Source organism: Salvelinus sp. IW2-2015, linkage group LG19 (genome assembly GCF_002910315.2).
Source record: "Salvelinus sp. IW2-2015 linkage group LG19, ASM291031v2, whole genome shotgun sequence".
In the NCBI taxonomy this organism is placed as follows: domain Eukaryota; kingdom Metazoa; phylum Chordata; class Actinopteri; order Salmoniformes; family Salmonidae; genus Salvelinus; species Salvelinus sp. IW2-2015.
The window spans coordinates 26,075,270-26,088,592 of record NC_036859.1 but is presented as its reverse complement, the minus strand read 5'-3'; the positions used below and the strand labels follow the sequence as shown (position 1 = coordinate 26,088,592).

At 39.9% G+C, this 13,323-nt stretch overlaps 1 pseudogene; it reads left to right on the top strand.

The window, feature by feature from the left end:
* The window catches only part of LOC111979051 (epsin-2-like), a 35,945-nt pseudogene extending 35,805 nt beyond the window's left edge, over positions 1-140 (top strand).
* The last annotated feature ends 13,183 nt before the right edge of the window (positions 141-13,323 follow it).

Here is a 13,323-nt window from a genome sequence, read left to right as displayed (position 1 = left end):
CTACAAAGAGGTCTTAAACACTTATATATACGACAATGACATTGAAAATCTCCATCCTCGACTCCCCATCATTCTTACTCCCCTCTTTTCAGTGTCCCTCAGATGGATTCTCTGACTATGACAACATGACCAGAAAATAACTCTCAGCTCTCACTGTTGTCTTCAATCTCCTTATGGTACATAAATGTCACTTAACAGTATACAATAATTATTATACGCATATTGTCTATTTGCATAATCATTTGATTAGCACATTCATGGACAAATATACGACTAGCATTCCATAAAGCTGAATTGCAAATCCTAAAGTAGACTTTTCGTTCTGCAATATAAATTAAACAAAATAAGCTAAAGGATAGGTTTGATTATCAAACATTTCACACCCCCTAGATTTTTATAATAAATATTATTTTTTTCAATTGTCAAATACTAAATATTTATATCACCAAGCAGCTGATAGTAAATGAATCGTCAAAATATATGACTTACAAAGTCCACATCTTCCTAAGTCTGAAATAAACGATTAAAGAAATCCATATTTCGACCACATCCCTTTCCAATGAGAACTAGATTAGATGGCGCCGAATATTCATATCCTGGTGCGGCGAACTTTGCCCATTGCCTTAAGTGAACATTTGACTGCCATAAACTCATCTTATAAAGCTGTTTAAGTCTTTGCAAAATACAATATCTGAATGACACACGGAGCCCTTTCTGTCTAAATCACTGCTGCTCCCCCATAGTTGATTCACCAGCAAAGTTGGGTCAGCTGCAAAAAGTCAAAGTGAAGCAATATACTAACAGAATGCTCTTGAGCGTTCTTAATTATTGAAAAACTAATCCGGTTTTCACTAAGTATTAATGCTTAAAATGAAAATAACGCCAAAACATTGAACATATTCATCGTCTCTTCATCCACATGTAGACATAAAAAAATAGAATGACTATGAAACAAATATCAGTGTGTATATATCCTTATTTTCATCTTAAGTATCTACTCTACTCATAGTACATCACCAGCCAACTAACCTCTCTGTTGTCCCCATACTTACTGTCTAGTCATCATTTAGAGCTTTTAAGCGTCTGACGAAACATTTAACTAGTTCTTCAAATAGAAAGCTACTTCAAATTCGCACTCAGCATTTGTTTCTTCCCAAGAATGCAGTCAACCTTTGTCATTCGTGTCACTATATATACTAATATATATTACACTATCTTAATAATTTCCAAAACCAACTTCAAAAACGCTTTCCTTGAACCCCCTCACTATTACCAAAAAAATAATACTCAAATCTGAAAAGTCCACAATAGAAGCTTAGCCAGTTACTGGGAACAGGTATTTCCACTAACCACGTTTTCATCACTATTCCTTACTCTATCGCCACTTTTGGTACCAACGCGACTCAGACCAGAACATACCGAACCTATTTTTTTCTCAATTCCCCGGTTTCCAACCGCAAGCCTTCTGACATCTTATAGATTGCAGTCTAGCTGCAAACCTTGTCTATGCGATCGATCCCGGAGTAACTCCAATTGTTCCGAGCAGCCAGCTGAAGTTCCACAGCCACTCCAGGCTACATCACTATCGGACACGTTCTTTGACTGCCATCGAGCCCCACAGCCTTCACGACTGTAACTACCGACTTCATGCCCGAGGGAGTAACCAACTGCACTCCTCGCACTACCTGACGCTATTGCGGCCCAACTTAGCTCTTATCGCTGCTATCTGAATAAGTCTACCGGACAATGTTCGGTCACTATATAACTATATCTATTTGCCAATTGGATATCCCCTCTACCACACAGAACCCCACTAATCTACCGCGAAACGCACACGAGCGCAGAAAACATTCCCCACCCGTATGCTAGTGTAGCTGTAGCGTGGTTCATTCTGCGTTGTGTACTTTTAATTAGGACGCTGCCACAACTGACGGTCTGCTAGTTGAAATCTTTTTATTTGCCCTGCACACGAAGAGACAACACACATTATYTTAACCCTTGGCGCAGTCACAGCTCTCAGGCACCTTGCTAGCCGAAGGTCAGGCAAAAGAGCGCCAAAAGGAAATAACAGGTGCTGCGTGCACACATTCAATGCACAACAGCACACRATACAATACAAGTAAAATGATATATAACATAATTCGGACAAAATAAAAGACATACCTGCACACGAAGAGACAACACACATTATGTTAACCCTTGGCGCAGTCCTAGCTCTCAGGCACCTGCGCYAGCACATGGACACTCACTCAAACACTGTCCCAAGTACTCACAAGTTACAATAGATACCCTAGTTAGCGAGCTTTGTGAAACTTGTTAACATAAATCTTTATATTATCCACATTGTAACAAACTTATGGTTACATAACAGTACATTGTGTAACATTATGACAGTTTTATAATAAACAATTTCGGAGCCAAGGACAACATACCTTGCTAGCCGAAGGTCAGGCAAAAGAGAACAYTAAGGGGGTACGGAAATACAGATAACCCGCGATGGGCCAAACCAAAATATACAAAACTTTTACAATCACATGTATGTACAATATTGATATGAAAAAGTGTTTGTACACCAAAGAAATATAAATAAAAAAATACACTGAATTATTATTATTATTATCAAATTATTAACATCCCCTCTTGACCTGGCCTATTTGAATTGGTCCTTGTGTGCAACTTGGTGCATAATCTAGGGGAACAACATCACACTGCTACACAGGCTTATGCAACTGTAGGGCTTGTAAAAAATCTGTCATCACTATTATGTTGATTGATTAATTCAAGTTAATAATTTTGGATTGAAAACATATAGGCAGCCTAGCCAGCCCAACTTTGAACATAATACCATATTTGATCACATTCTCTCCTGACACACAAATTGACAATAAATACAGAACGTTACCAATTACAGTAGTTACCCTGACCAAATGGACAGCGCACATAGGCTGTATGCATCTGCTCTTATTAGTAGCCTACAGTTGATCAGACTGAAAAATAGTATTGTTTTCATCCCATAGGGCATGTCAGATTTATAATGTTTAGGTGTAGCCTAGGCTGCTGCAAKATCTATGGAATTAGTTTTTGCTTTTTTTGCTTTTTGCTTAATCTTTGCTAAATAAATACCGGAGGAAAGTGGGAAGCCTACTTGAGCATGCGTGATTTTTTTTTGCTGCGTCAACCTTTGTCTTTAATCTAACTTTTAATGGATGATGTGATGGAATCTATCAAATCATTATAAATTGATTTCGACATCCCAGAWAAGACAGTAGAAAGTTCCATATTTTCAGCAAGTAAAGCATCGTAATGTGCAATTACCGCTGCAAGCTCCTTGTAGTTCCACTTGCTAGCGGAACTTTCCCTCTCGTCGTGTCCTCTAAAAGCCGATTCCTGCCCAAAAACACAGTGGTGTTGATGAGGCGCTTGAGAACATCCCCGTTTCTTCTTACTTTCTCGCTGTTTGAATACGCAGACCTTCGTCATAATCGATGCAGATATTTCCCAGAAGCATGAATTTGATATGGGCATTGATATACTCCCTGCTTTTGTTATGCCGTTTAGCTGAACGATCAATGTTCTTCAAGGCCCCTGTACCCCTCTTTCGCCCAAGGGTCAGACTTTCCAAAAAGCAGCCAAGGCCAGCAGCACAGGCGACTTGAAGAAAGGCTCCCTGTTAACCCGTTTTCATCCTTCTTCATGAAACTGATCTCAGGTAGAGGTCGACCCTCACTTTTAATTCACACCTTTTCCGCGTAGCCCAGAGAATGAAAGGGGTTCAACAACAAAAAGTCAGCAAAATTTGCTGTAGTGTTGGCGGTGAAAACTGCACACTCGAGCTGGTAGCTAGATAGCTACTGGTAATTGCCGGCAAGGAAAAATGAAATACATTTTACTAACTGGACACAAAAATAAAGTTCTAAACCAAGAAAACAATTTATAATCTACATCCCCTTCTCCTGTAATTTGAAGAAGCTAATTTGAATTGAATTATGTAAAAACATGCTCAACTATCACTTTTCAATCTCTATCCAATAATGTCACCAACTCTCCAAGCTTCTCAACACAGAACCCCCCCATAATTCTCTGTGGCACAACCCCAATATAACCCACTAGGTTCATTCTCTGATCCTAATCCTATGATTGGATGGACAACATGTCAACTCATATTGCAAAAGCTTTGTTTGTTTGGAGGTCGTCCTCCGGAAGTGGTCATAATCACCATGTACAGTTGAAGTCGGAAGTTTACATACACTTAGGTTGGAATCATTAAAACTAGTTTTTCAACCACTCCACAAATGTCTTGTTAACAAACTATAGTTTTGTTAAGTCGGTTAGAACATCTACTTTSTGCATGACACAAGTAATTTTTCCAAAAATWGTTTTTCTTAGCCAGATTATTTCACTTATAATTCACTGTACCACAATTCCAGTGGGTTAGAAGTTTACATACACTAAGTTGACTGTGCCTTTAAACAGCTTGGAAAATTCCAGATAATAATGTCATGGCTTTAGAAGCTTCTGATAGGCTAAATGACATAATTTGAGTCAATTGGAGGTGTACCTGTGGATGTATTTCAAGGCCTACCTTCAAACTCAGTGCCTCTTTGCTTGACATCATGGGGAAATCAAAAGAAATCAGCCAAGACCTCAGATTTTTTTTTGTAGACCTTCACAAGTCTGGTTCTTCCTTGGGAGCTATTTCCAAACGCCTGAAGGTACCACGTTCATCTATACAAACAATAGTACGCAAGTATAAACACCATGGGACCACGCAGCCGTCATACCGCTCAGGAAGGAGACGCATTCTTTGGTGCGAAAAGTGCAAATCAATCCCAGAACAACAGCAAAGGACCTTGTGAAGATGCTGGAGGAAACAGGTACAAAAGTATCTATATCCACAGTAAAACGAGTCCTATATTGACATAACCTGAAAGGCCGCTCAGCAAGGAAGAAGCCACTGCTCCAAAACCGCCATAAAAAAGTCAGACTATGCTTTAGAGAGTACAATTTATTTTTAAAAATTGTCTTACAGACAATAATGTGTGGTGCCTTCCTGGAGTGGATCCTTCATACAGAATTCATCTGCCTGTGTGTGTCATTGTAGAAGAACTGTATCAGGTGAACTGTATCCCTCTCAAGGGATTAGATATTATGCTGGATTTACAGCAGATGACTCATGAGGAGCTGAATGGCAGTTTGATCATGACAACACTACTCCCACAGCTTTACAAGTATGCACTGAATTTGACTACACTGATCATACTGTATTTTCTTACTGTATGTTTCTTTGTGAATGGTAATTTAAGTTCTCTTAGCTACAGATTGTTACTCCAGAATGTGATTTAACCAAATATTTTTGGTTTCCATTACTGGGAGTTACAGGATAAGTACAGTTTGGTGTAGCACAGAGAATGTTGACCATTCTTAGCGCTGCTGTCTTCGTCCTCAAGTCAGGGAAACAGGTGTCTCATAAAATGTCTGTGTCCAGTTTCAAGGGATCAGTTTGAATTTAGAAAATGCTCAGTTATTAAAATGAATATTTTTTTGCACCATGTGGTAATCCAACAATATGTGTACGCCACCATCTTGTCTATTTTTGATCGAGACAGGTCTCTGTCATCATGACATGCAGCCCTTTTGGGTGGACACCCACCTGTCGTGATCAATGAGAGAAGACTTGAGATAMACCKKAWGWRMMWWKKYWCWTMMGGTKTYTCTGGTGTAGCAACCTGTAGCTACAGTTCTTTGCACTTGTGTTTCTCTACATATGKGACAGACTCGGACACACTGAACAGTACTACACCGTGCATACTTTTTTTTGTATGTTACTTTTACCAAATAACATTCTTGTTGACTACTCAGTTGTCTTGAGCTAGCATTAAATAGTGTACACTCTCCTGTATTTTAGATTTTGACAAATAAACATTCTTTGGATATCTGAATGGCATCTGTTTGATGCCTTGTACAGCTTACATAAATATCTTCTGTGAATGCATAAAGGAACATACATTTGGAAGATTGATAGAAATGATCCATATGTATTTATTTTACCTTGTTCCTGGAGACCTACRGCCCTGTAGGTTTTCACTCCAACCTCAATCTAGCGCACCTGATTCCAATAATGAACTGGTTGCTAAGCTGAACCAGGTTAGTTACAACTGGGGTTGGAGCGAAAAATCTACCGGAGGGTAGCTCTCCAGGAACAGGTTTGGAGACCCCTGTTCTACGTGGTCTTTTGCTGAGCCACACTGGCTGTGTTTACACAGGCAGCCCAATTCTGATATTTGTTCCACTAATTGGTCTTGACCACATCAGATCTTTTCACATCAGATCTTATTCAGAACTGATCTGATTGGTCAAAAGACCAATAAGTGAATTTTTTTTAATCAGATTTGGGCTTCTGTACACTAACAATGTTGTTCGGCATGCTGGGCTGGGGAAGCTGAGACTCTTTGTTCTCATGACGAATGGCAGGGTGCAACTTTGGTTTTGGAAGTGGGGAGGACATATCCTGGTGGGGGTCTGGGGAGGACATTTTTTGATTCAGCAAAATCTTTGAAAATGTTGCATGTTGTGTTTATATTTTTGTTCAGTATAATTCATATCATAGGCCCAATAATACTGTAGAGCTGTTTTTACTTGCACACAATATAGCTGGATCACACTTCTGGATCGCACCCTAAGGGTCCACCATCCTGCAGCGCCCCAACCCAACAGACCCCACTCAGCTTTAGGATCTTAGTGAAACATTCATTATTGGTTTTGGATGTGTTAGGCTAAGGCCAGAGTGACAACCCAGAGAACGGAAGACCCCCAGGGCCAGGACTGAGCAGCCCAGCTTCTAGTCATTGCCTAAATAGATATCTCCCCTGACGTGGGCATATTTTCAATACAGACTCCTTTTGTCGTACTGTATTCCATATAAGGCATACAGACCATATGAAAGTTGCCCAGTATACTGGTTGCCCAGTAATCTGGTAATTAATRAAATCTAGTGATCAATTACTTGACATTTTTGCCATCCATTGTGACATTGTGGGAGGATAACTAACCTTCCAAATAATGGCAATGCATTTCTTAGCCGCTATGAATGCTTGGTTACACAGTTTCTTCTGATAACAGTCTCCAGTATCAACATTTCCAAGCAAACAAAAATGGAGAATCTGTAGACATGCTGAGATAAAAGAACAGACTCTTTGCCAGAATTCAGCCACCCTTCACAAGACCATAACATATGCAAATATGTCCCCTTCMGTGTTTTCCACCTCCAGCAGAGGAATTACARTTCTAAGTGCCTGATATTCAGTTTCCCTGGAATATAGTACTGTAACGACCCTGGGTTTATAAGCGTGGATATCGACTCTGCTGCTTGAACATGCTTTTGCGGCACAGTCGATAGCGCGCTGGACTTCGGGCTAGAAGGTCGAGCGTTCGAGACCTGCTCCCTGCTGTTTCATTACAGTAKATTCTATGGATGGTCTTAATCTGCAGTAATTTATGTCTGAGATTATATGAACATGACTGGGAATTCTAACATATCTGTATGTATCCATTCATCATCATTAGGGCTGTGGCGCTAGCCGGTTATTGTCWAGCAAATAACTGTTGGTCTCACGGTAATTGACCGTTAATTAACATAAACACATTTAGCATCTCCTGGCTTCCACACATAGCCTACAAGCCATTTTAAAAAGTCTAATAAATCCACATAATATAGCCTACACCTTCACAATGAATTTCTATTTTATTTTAGACAATAGGAAGAAAGGAATAGCATACTCTGTGAAGGTGAAGAGGCAACCCCGGGATGCTGGCCTTCTAGGCAGAGTTGCAAAGATAAAGCCATATCTCAGACTGGCCAATAAAAAGAAAAAGATTAAGATGGGCAAAAGAACACAGCCACTGGACAGAGGAACTCTGCCTAGAAGGTCAGCATCCCGGAGTCGCCTCTTCACTGTTGATGTTGAGACTTGTGTTTTGCGGTACTATTTAATGAAGCTGCCAGTTATGAGACTTGTGAGTTGTCTGTTTCTCAAATTAGACACTCGAATGAACTTGTCCTCTTGCTCAGTTGTGCACCGGGGCCTCCCACTCCTCTTTCTATTCTGGTTAACAGTTTGCGCTTTTCTGTGAAGGAGTAGTACACAGCATTGTATGAGATCTTCAGTTTCTTGGCAATTTCTCGCATGGAATAGCTTCATTTTTCAGAACAAGAACAGACTGACAAGTTTCAGAAGAAAGTTATTTGTTTATGGACATTTTCAGCCTGTAATCGAACCCACAAATGCTGAATGCTCCAGATACTCAACTAGTCTAAAGAAGGCCAGTTTTATTGCTTCTTTAATCAGGGGACTACAGTTTTCAGCTGTGCTAACATAATTGCAAAAGGGTTTTCTAATGATCAATTAGCCTTTTAAAATGAGAAACTTGGATTAGCTAACACAACGTGCCGTTTGAACACAGGAGTGATGGTTGCTGATAATGGGCCTCTGTACGCCTATGTAGATATTAACTTAAAAATCTGCTTTTTCCAGCTACAATAGTCATGTACAACATTAACAATGTCTACACTGTATWTCTGATCAATTTTATGTTATTTTAATGACAAAAAAGTAGATTTTCTTTCAAAAACATAGTTCCAAAAAATCTTGCCTGCAGAAGTTCTGAGTTTGCTGTATGTTGTTCGTTCGAAGTACACAATGCCCTTATCCACGTTTGTGGGCACGCTGCATCACCCTTAGCGGGCGGTATCTGCATTCGCTATGAATGCCTTTGTGGTTCACTATAAGCAGTTAAAACTTCCCGATTCTACCAGTGAAATGAAAATGTGCTACTTCTAGCTGGTGATTTGGATAATTGTGATGTTAATGATAAAAAGGTAATGATGTTAATATAGTAATGACTATATGCCGTGGCAGAGCCAGGGTGAAATTCCCCTTTAACACAATCAGCTCCACCAATGCCAGTATCCTATTATGGGTATTGTAGTTATTTGCTAGTTGAAATATTAATGTAGGGATGTGTGTTACATATACAGTACCAGTCAAAAGTTTGGACACACCTACAGTTTTTGGTTACTACATGATTCCATGTGTGTTATTTCATAGTTTGATGTCTTCACTATTATTCTACAATGTTGAACATTTTTGAAAAATAAAGGAAAACACTTGAATGAGTACAGTACGTGTGTCCAAACTTTTGACTGGTACTGTATGTATGTTTTTCATGTTGTAGTTTATGTGGGAACTGCCCTCTGTGGGTTCCATAGGCATTTATGAATAGATTTTATTACAAGACGAGCATCAGTCACCAAATGTTTTGCATGAAACTAACAGTATTGTGACATCACACGATCGCAGCCATCAAAATGAATGACTGGTCTAAGCTAACATGTGGCTTCCTGATTCAAAGAAGAAACCGTTTCCGCCCCGTTTATGATTGACAGCCTACAATAATCCTGCCCACCATGGGGTCTCAGATTCCCTGGCCAGTGTAATCCTAATGTAAGGCTCTGTGTGGAGCGAACGCCTGTCGCTCTCTCCAAAGGCAATCACAAGTGGTTTAGGACATGCCTCTATATCCCACAGAGCCTGCTCAGTAGGGGCCAGCTCAAGTGTCATTTTCTTTAGACCAGTGTTTCCCAACTCCAGTCCTCCAGTACCCCCAACAGTTCAACTCCAGTCCTCCAGTACCCCCAACAGTACAATCCCAGTCCTCTAGTACCCCCAACAGTACAATCCCAGTCCTCTAGTACCCCCAACAGTACAACTGCAGTCCTCTAGTACCCCCAACAGTACAATCCCAGTCCTCCAGTAGAACAACAGTACATCCGGTGGTCTAGTACCCCCAACTAGCCCTAAAGCCACAGGGATATCATATATCAAATGTTCATGAAATCACAAGTCCAAGACACCAAATGAAAGATACAGATCTTGTGAATCCAGCCATCATTTCCGATTTTTAAATGTTTTACAGGAAGACACAATATGTAAATCTATTAGCTAACCACGATAGCAAAAGACACAACTTTTTTTCTCCACCATTTTTTTCCTGCATGGGCAGCTATCCAAATTTCGACTAAATAAAGATATATATAGCCACTAACCAAGAAACAACTTCATAAGATGACAGTCTGATAACATGATTTATGGTATAGCATATGTTTTTTTAGAAAATGTGCATATTCAGGTATAAATCACAGTTATACATTGCAGCTGCAATCTGAAATAGCGTTGGAAGCAGCCGGAATAATTACAGAGACCGACGTCAATTACCAAAATACTCATCCTAAAACATTTCTGAAAAATACACAGCATACAGCAAATGAAAACCCAACATCTTGTGAATCCAGCCATCATTTCTGATTTTTAAAACGTTTTACAGGGAAGACACAATATGTAAATCTATTAGCTAACCACGTTAGCAAAAGACACCACTTTTTTTACTCCACCAGTTTTTTACTCCATCAGTAGCTATCACTAATTCGACTAAAATAAAATATACAGTGGGGCAAAAAAAGTATTTAGTCAGCCACCAATTGTGCAAGTTCTCCCACTTAAAAAGATGAGAGAGGCCTGTAATATTTTCATCATAGGTACACTTCAACTATGAAAGACAAAATGAGAAAAAAAATCCAGAGATCACATTGTAGGATTTTTAATGAATTTCTTTGCAAATTATGGTGGAAAATAAGTATTTGGTCAATAACAAAAGTTTATCTCAATACTTTGTTATATACCCTTTGTTGGCAATGACAGAGGTCAAACGTTTTCTGTAAGTCTTCACAAGGTTTTCACACACTGTTGCTGGTATTTTGGCCCATTCCTCCATGCAGATCTCCTCTAGAGCAGTGATGTTTTGGGGCTGTTGCTGGGCAACACAGACTTTCAACTCCCTCCAAAAGTTTTCTATGGGGTTGAGATCTGGAGACTGGCTAGGCCACTCCAGGACCTTGAAATGCTTCTTACGAAGCCACTCCTTCGTTGCCCGGGCGGTGTGTTTGGGATCATTGTCATGCTGAAAAGCCCAGCCACGTTTCATCTTTCAATGCCCTTGCTGATGGAAGGATTTTTCACTCAAAATATCACGATACATGGCCCCATTCATTCTTTCTTTTACACGGATCAGTCATCCTGGTCCCTTTGCAGAAAAACAGCCCCAAAGCATGATGTTTCCACCCCCATGCTTCACAGTAGGTATGGTGTTCTTTGGATGCAACTCAGCATTCTTTGTCCTCCAAACACGACGAGTTGAGTTTTTACCAAAAAGTTCTATTTTGGTTCATCTGACCATATGACATTCACCCAATCTTCTTCTGGATCATCCAAATGCTCTCTAGCAAACTTCAGACGGCCTGGACATGTACTGGCTTAAGCAGGGGGACACGTCTGGCACTGCAGGATGTGAGTCCCTGGCGGCGTAGTGTGTTACTGATGGTAGGCTTTGTTACTTTGGTCCCAGCTCTCTGCAGGTCATTCACTAGGTCCCCCTGTGTGGTTCTGGGATTTTTGCTCACCGTTTTTGTGATCATTTTGACCCCACGGGGTGAGATCTTGCGTGGAGCCCCAGATCGAGGGAGATTATCAGTGGTCTTGTATGTCTCCATTTCTAAGAATTGCTCCCACAGTTGATTTCATCAAACCAAGCTGCTTACCTATTGCAGATTCAGTCTTCCCAGCCTGGTGCAGGTCTACAATTTTGTTTCTGGTGTCCTTTGACAGCTCTTTGGTCTTGGCCATAGTGGAGTTTGGAGTGTGACTGTTTCAGGTTGTGGACAGGATCTTTTATACTGATAACAAGTTCAAACAGTGCCATTAATACAGGTAACGAGTGGAGGTCAGAGGATCTCTTAAAGAGAAGTTACAGGTCTGTGAGAGCCAGAAATCTTGCTTGTTTGTAGGTGACCAAATACTTATTTCCACCATAATTTGCAAAATAAATTCATTCCAAATCCTACAATGTGATTTTCTGGATTTGTTTTCCTCATTTTGTCTGTCATAGTTGAAGTGTACCTATGATGAAAATTACAGGCCTCTCTCATATTTTTAAGTGGGAGAACTTGCACAATTGGTGGCTGACTAAATACTTTTTTGCCCCACTGTATATAGCCACTAACCAAGAAACAACTTCATAGAATGACAGTCTGATAACATATTTATGTATAGCATATGTTTTTTTAGAAAAATGTGCATTTTCAGGTATAAATCACAGTTTACCATTGCAGCCACTATCACAAAACTCACCCAAAGCGACTAGAATAACTACAGAGAGCAACGTGTATTACTAATTACTCATCTTAAAACATTTCTGAAAAATACACAGCGTACAGCAAATGAAAGCCCAACATCTTGTGAATCCAGACAATATTTCAGATTTTCTAAGTGTTTACAGCGAAAACACAATATATCGTTATATTGCATACCACATGAGCTAACAATACCCAGCATTGATTCAAGGCAAAAAGCGCGATAACGTTATCACCACCAAAATATATTAATTTTTTCACTAACCTTCTCAGAATTCTTCAGATGACAGTCCTGTAACATCATATTACACAATGCATATAGAGTTTGTTCGAAAATGTGCATATTTAGCATCACATATCGTGGTTATGCTATGTAATCAGTCAAAACATGGCATGCATTCTGGCCGGCGCCATCTTGGAAGGGCACCTAAGTTTACGATTATTTATCGATTAGATTGACAAAAAAAATACAGGTTGGACAGCTAATGAAAGATGCATTGGTTATTAATGCATTTTTCCACATAAAATACGGAATCAAATCATAAATAGCTCTACTTTTGGACGAGCTTCCATCAGAATCTTGGGCAAGGTGTCCTTTTGTCCAAAAGAATCGTTGCTTTGTTGTAAAACGTCCACTTCAACTTCGGAACTAGCAGCTAACAGTAGCTACGTGGCACACACATGTCAAATCCTCAAACGCAATACTACGAAAATTCCGAAAATAGCAATATACTCGCATAAACTGATATAATCGGTTTCAAATAACTTCGTTATGATGTTTCTAACACCTATACCGAATTAAATTACAGACGGACATATCTAAGGCCGATAATTGAGCGTTTCAAAATGCTATCCTGAGGTCTTGCGTTGCGTAATGGCGGAAGTCGAAAGAGAGCGCACCTCGTTCCTTGCCCTTTTATAAGCTCTGAGAAATACGTAGAAACACCATTCCACTTCTCATTGGTTACTGACATCCAGGGGAAGGCGGGTGCAGTTCATTTCGATCCATAGGGCAACACAGCGCTTTAAACTGATCTGAGAACAGAGACTATTTTTCTGACCTTCGCATGTCCTGTCATGTT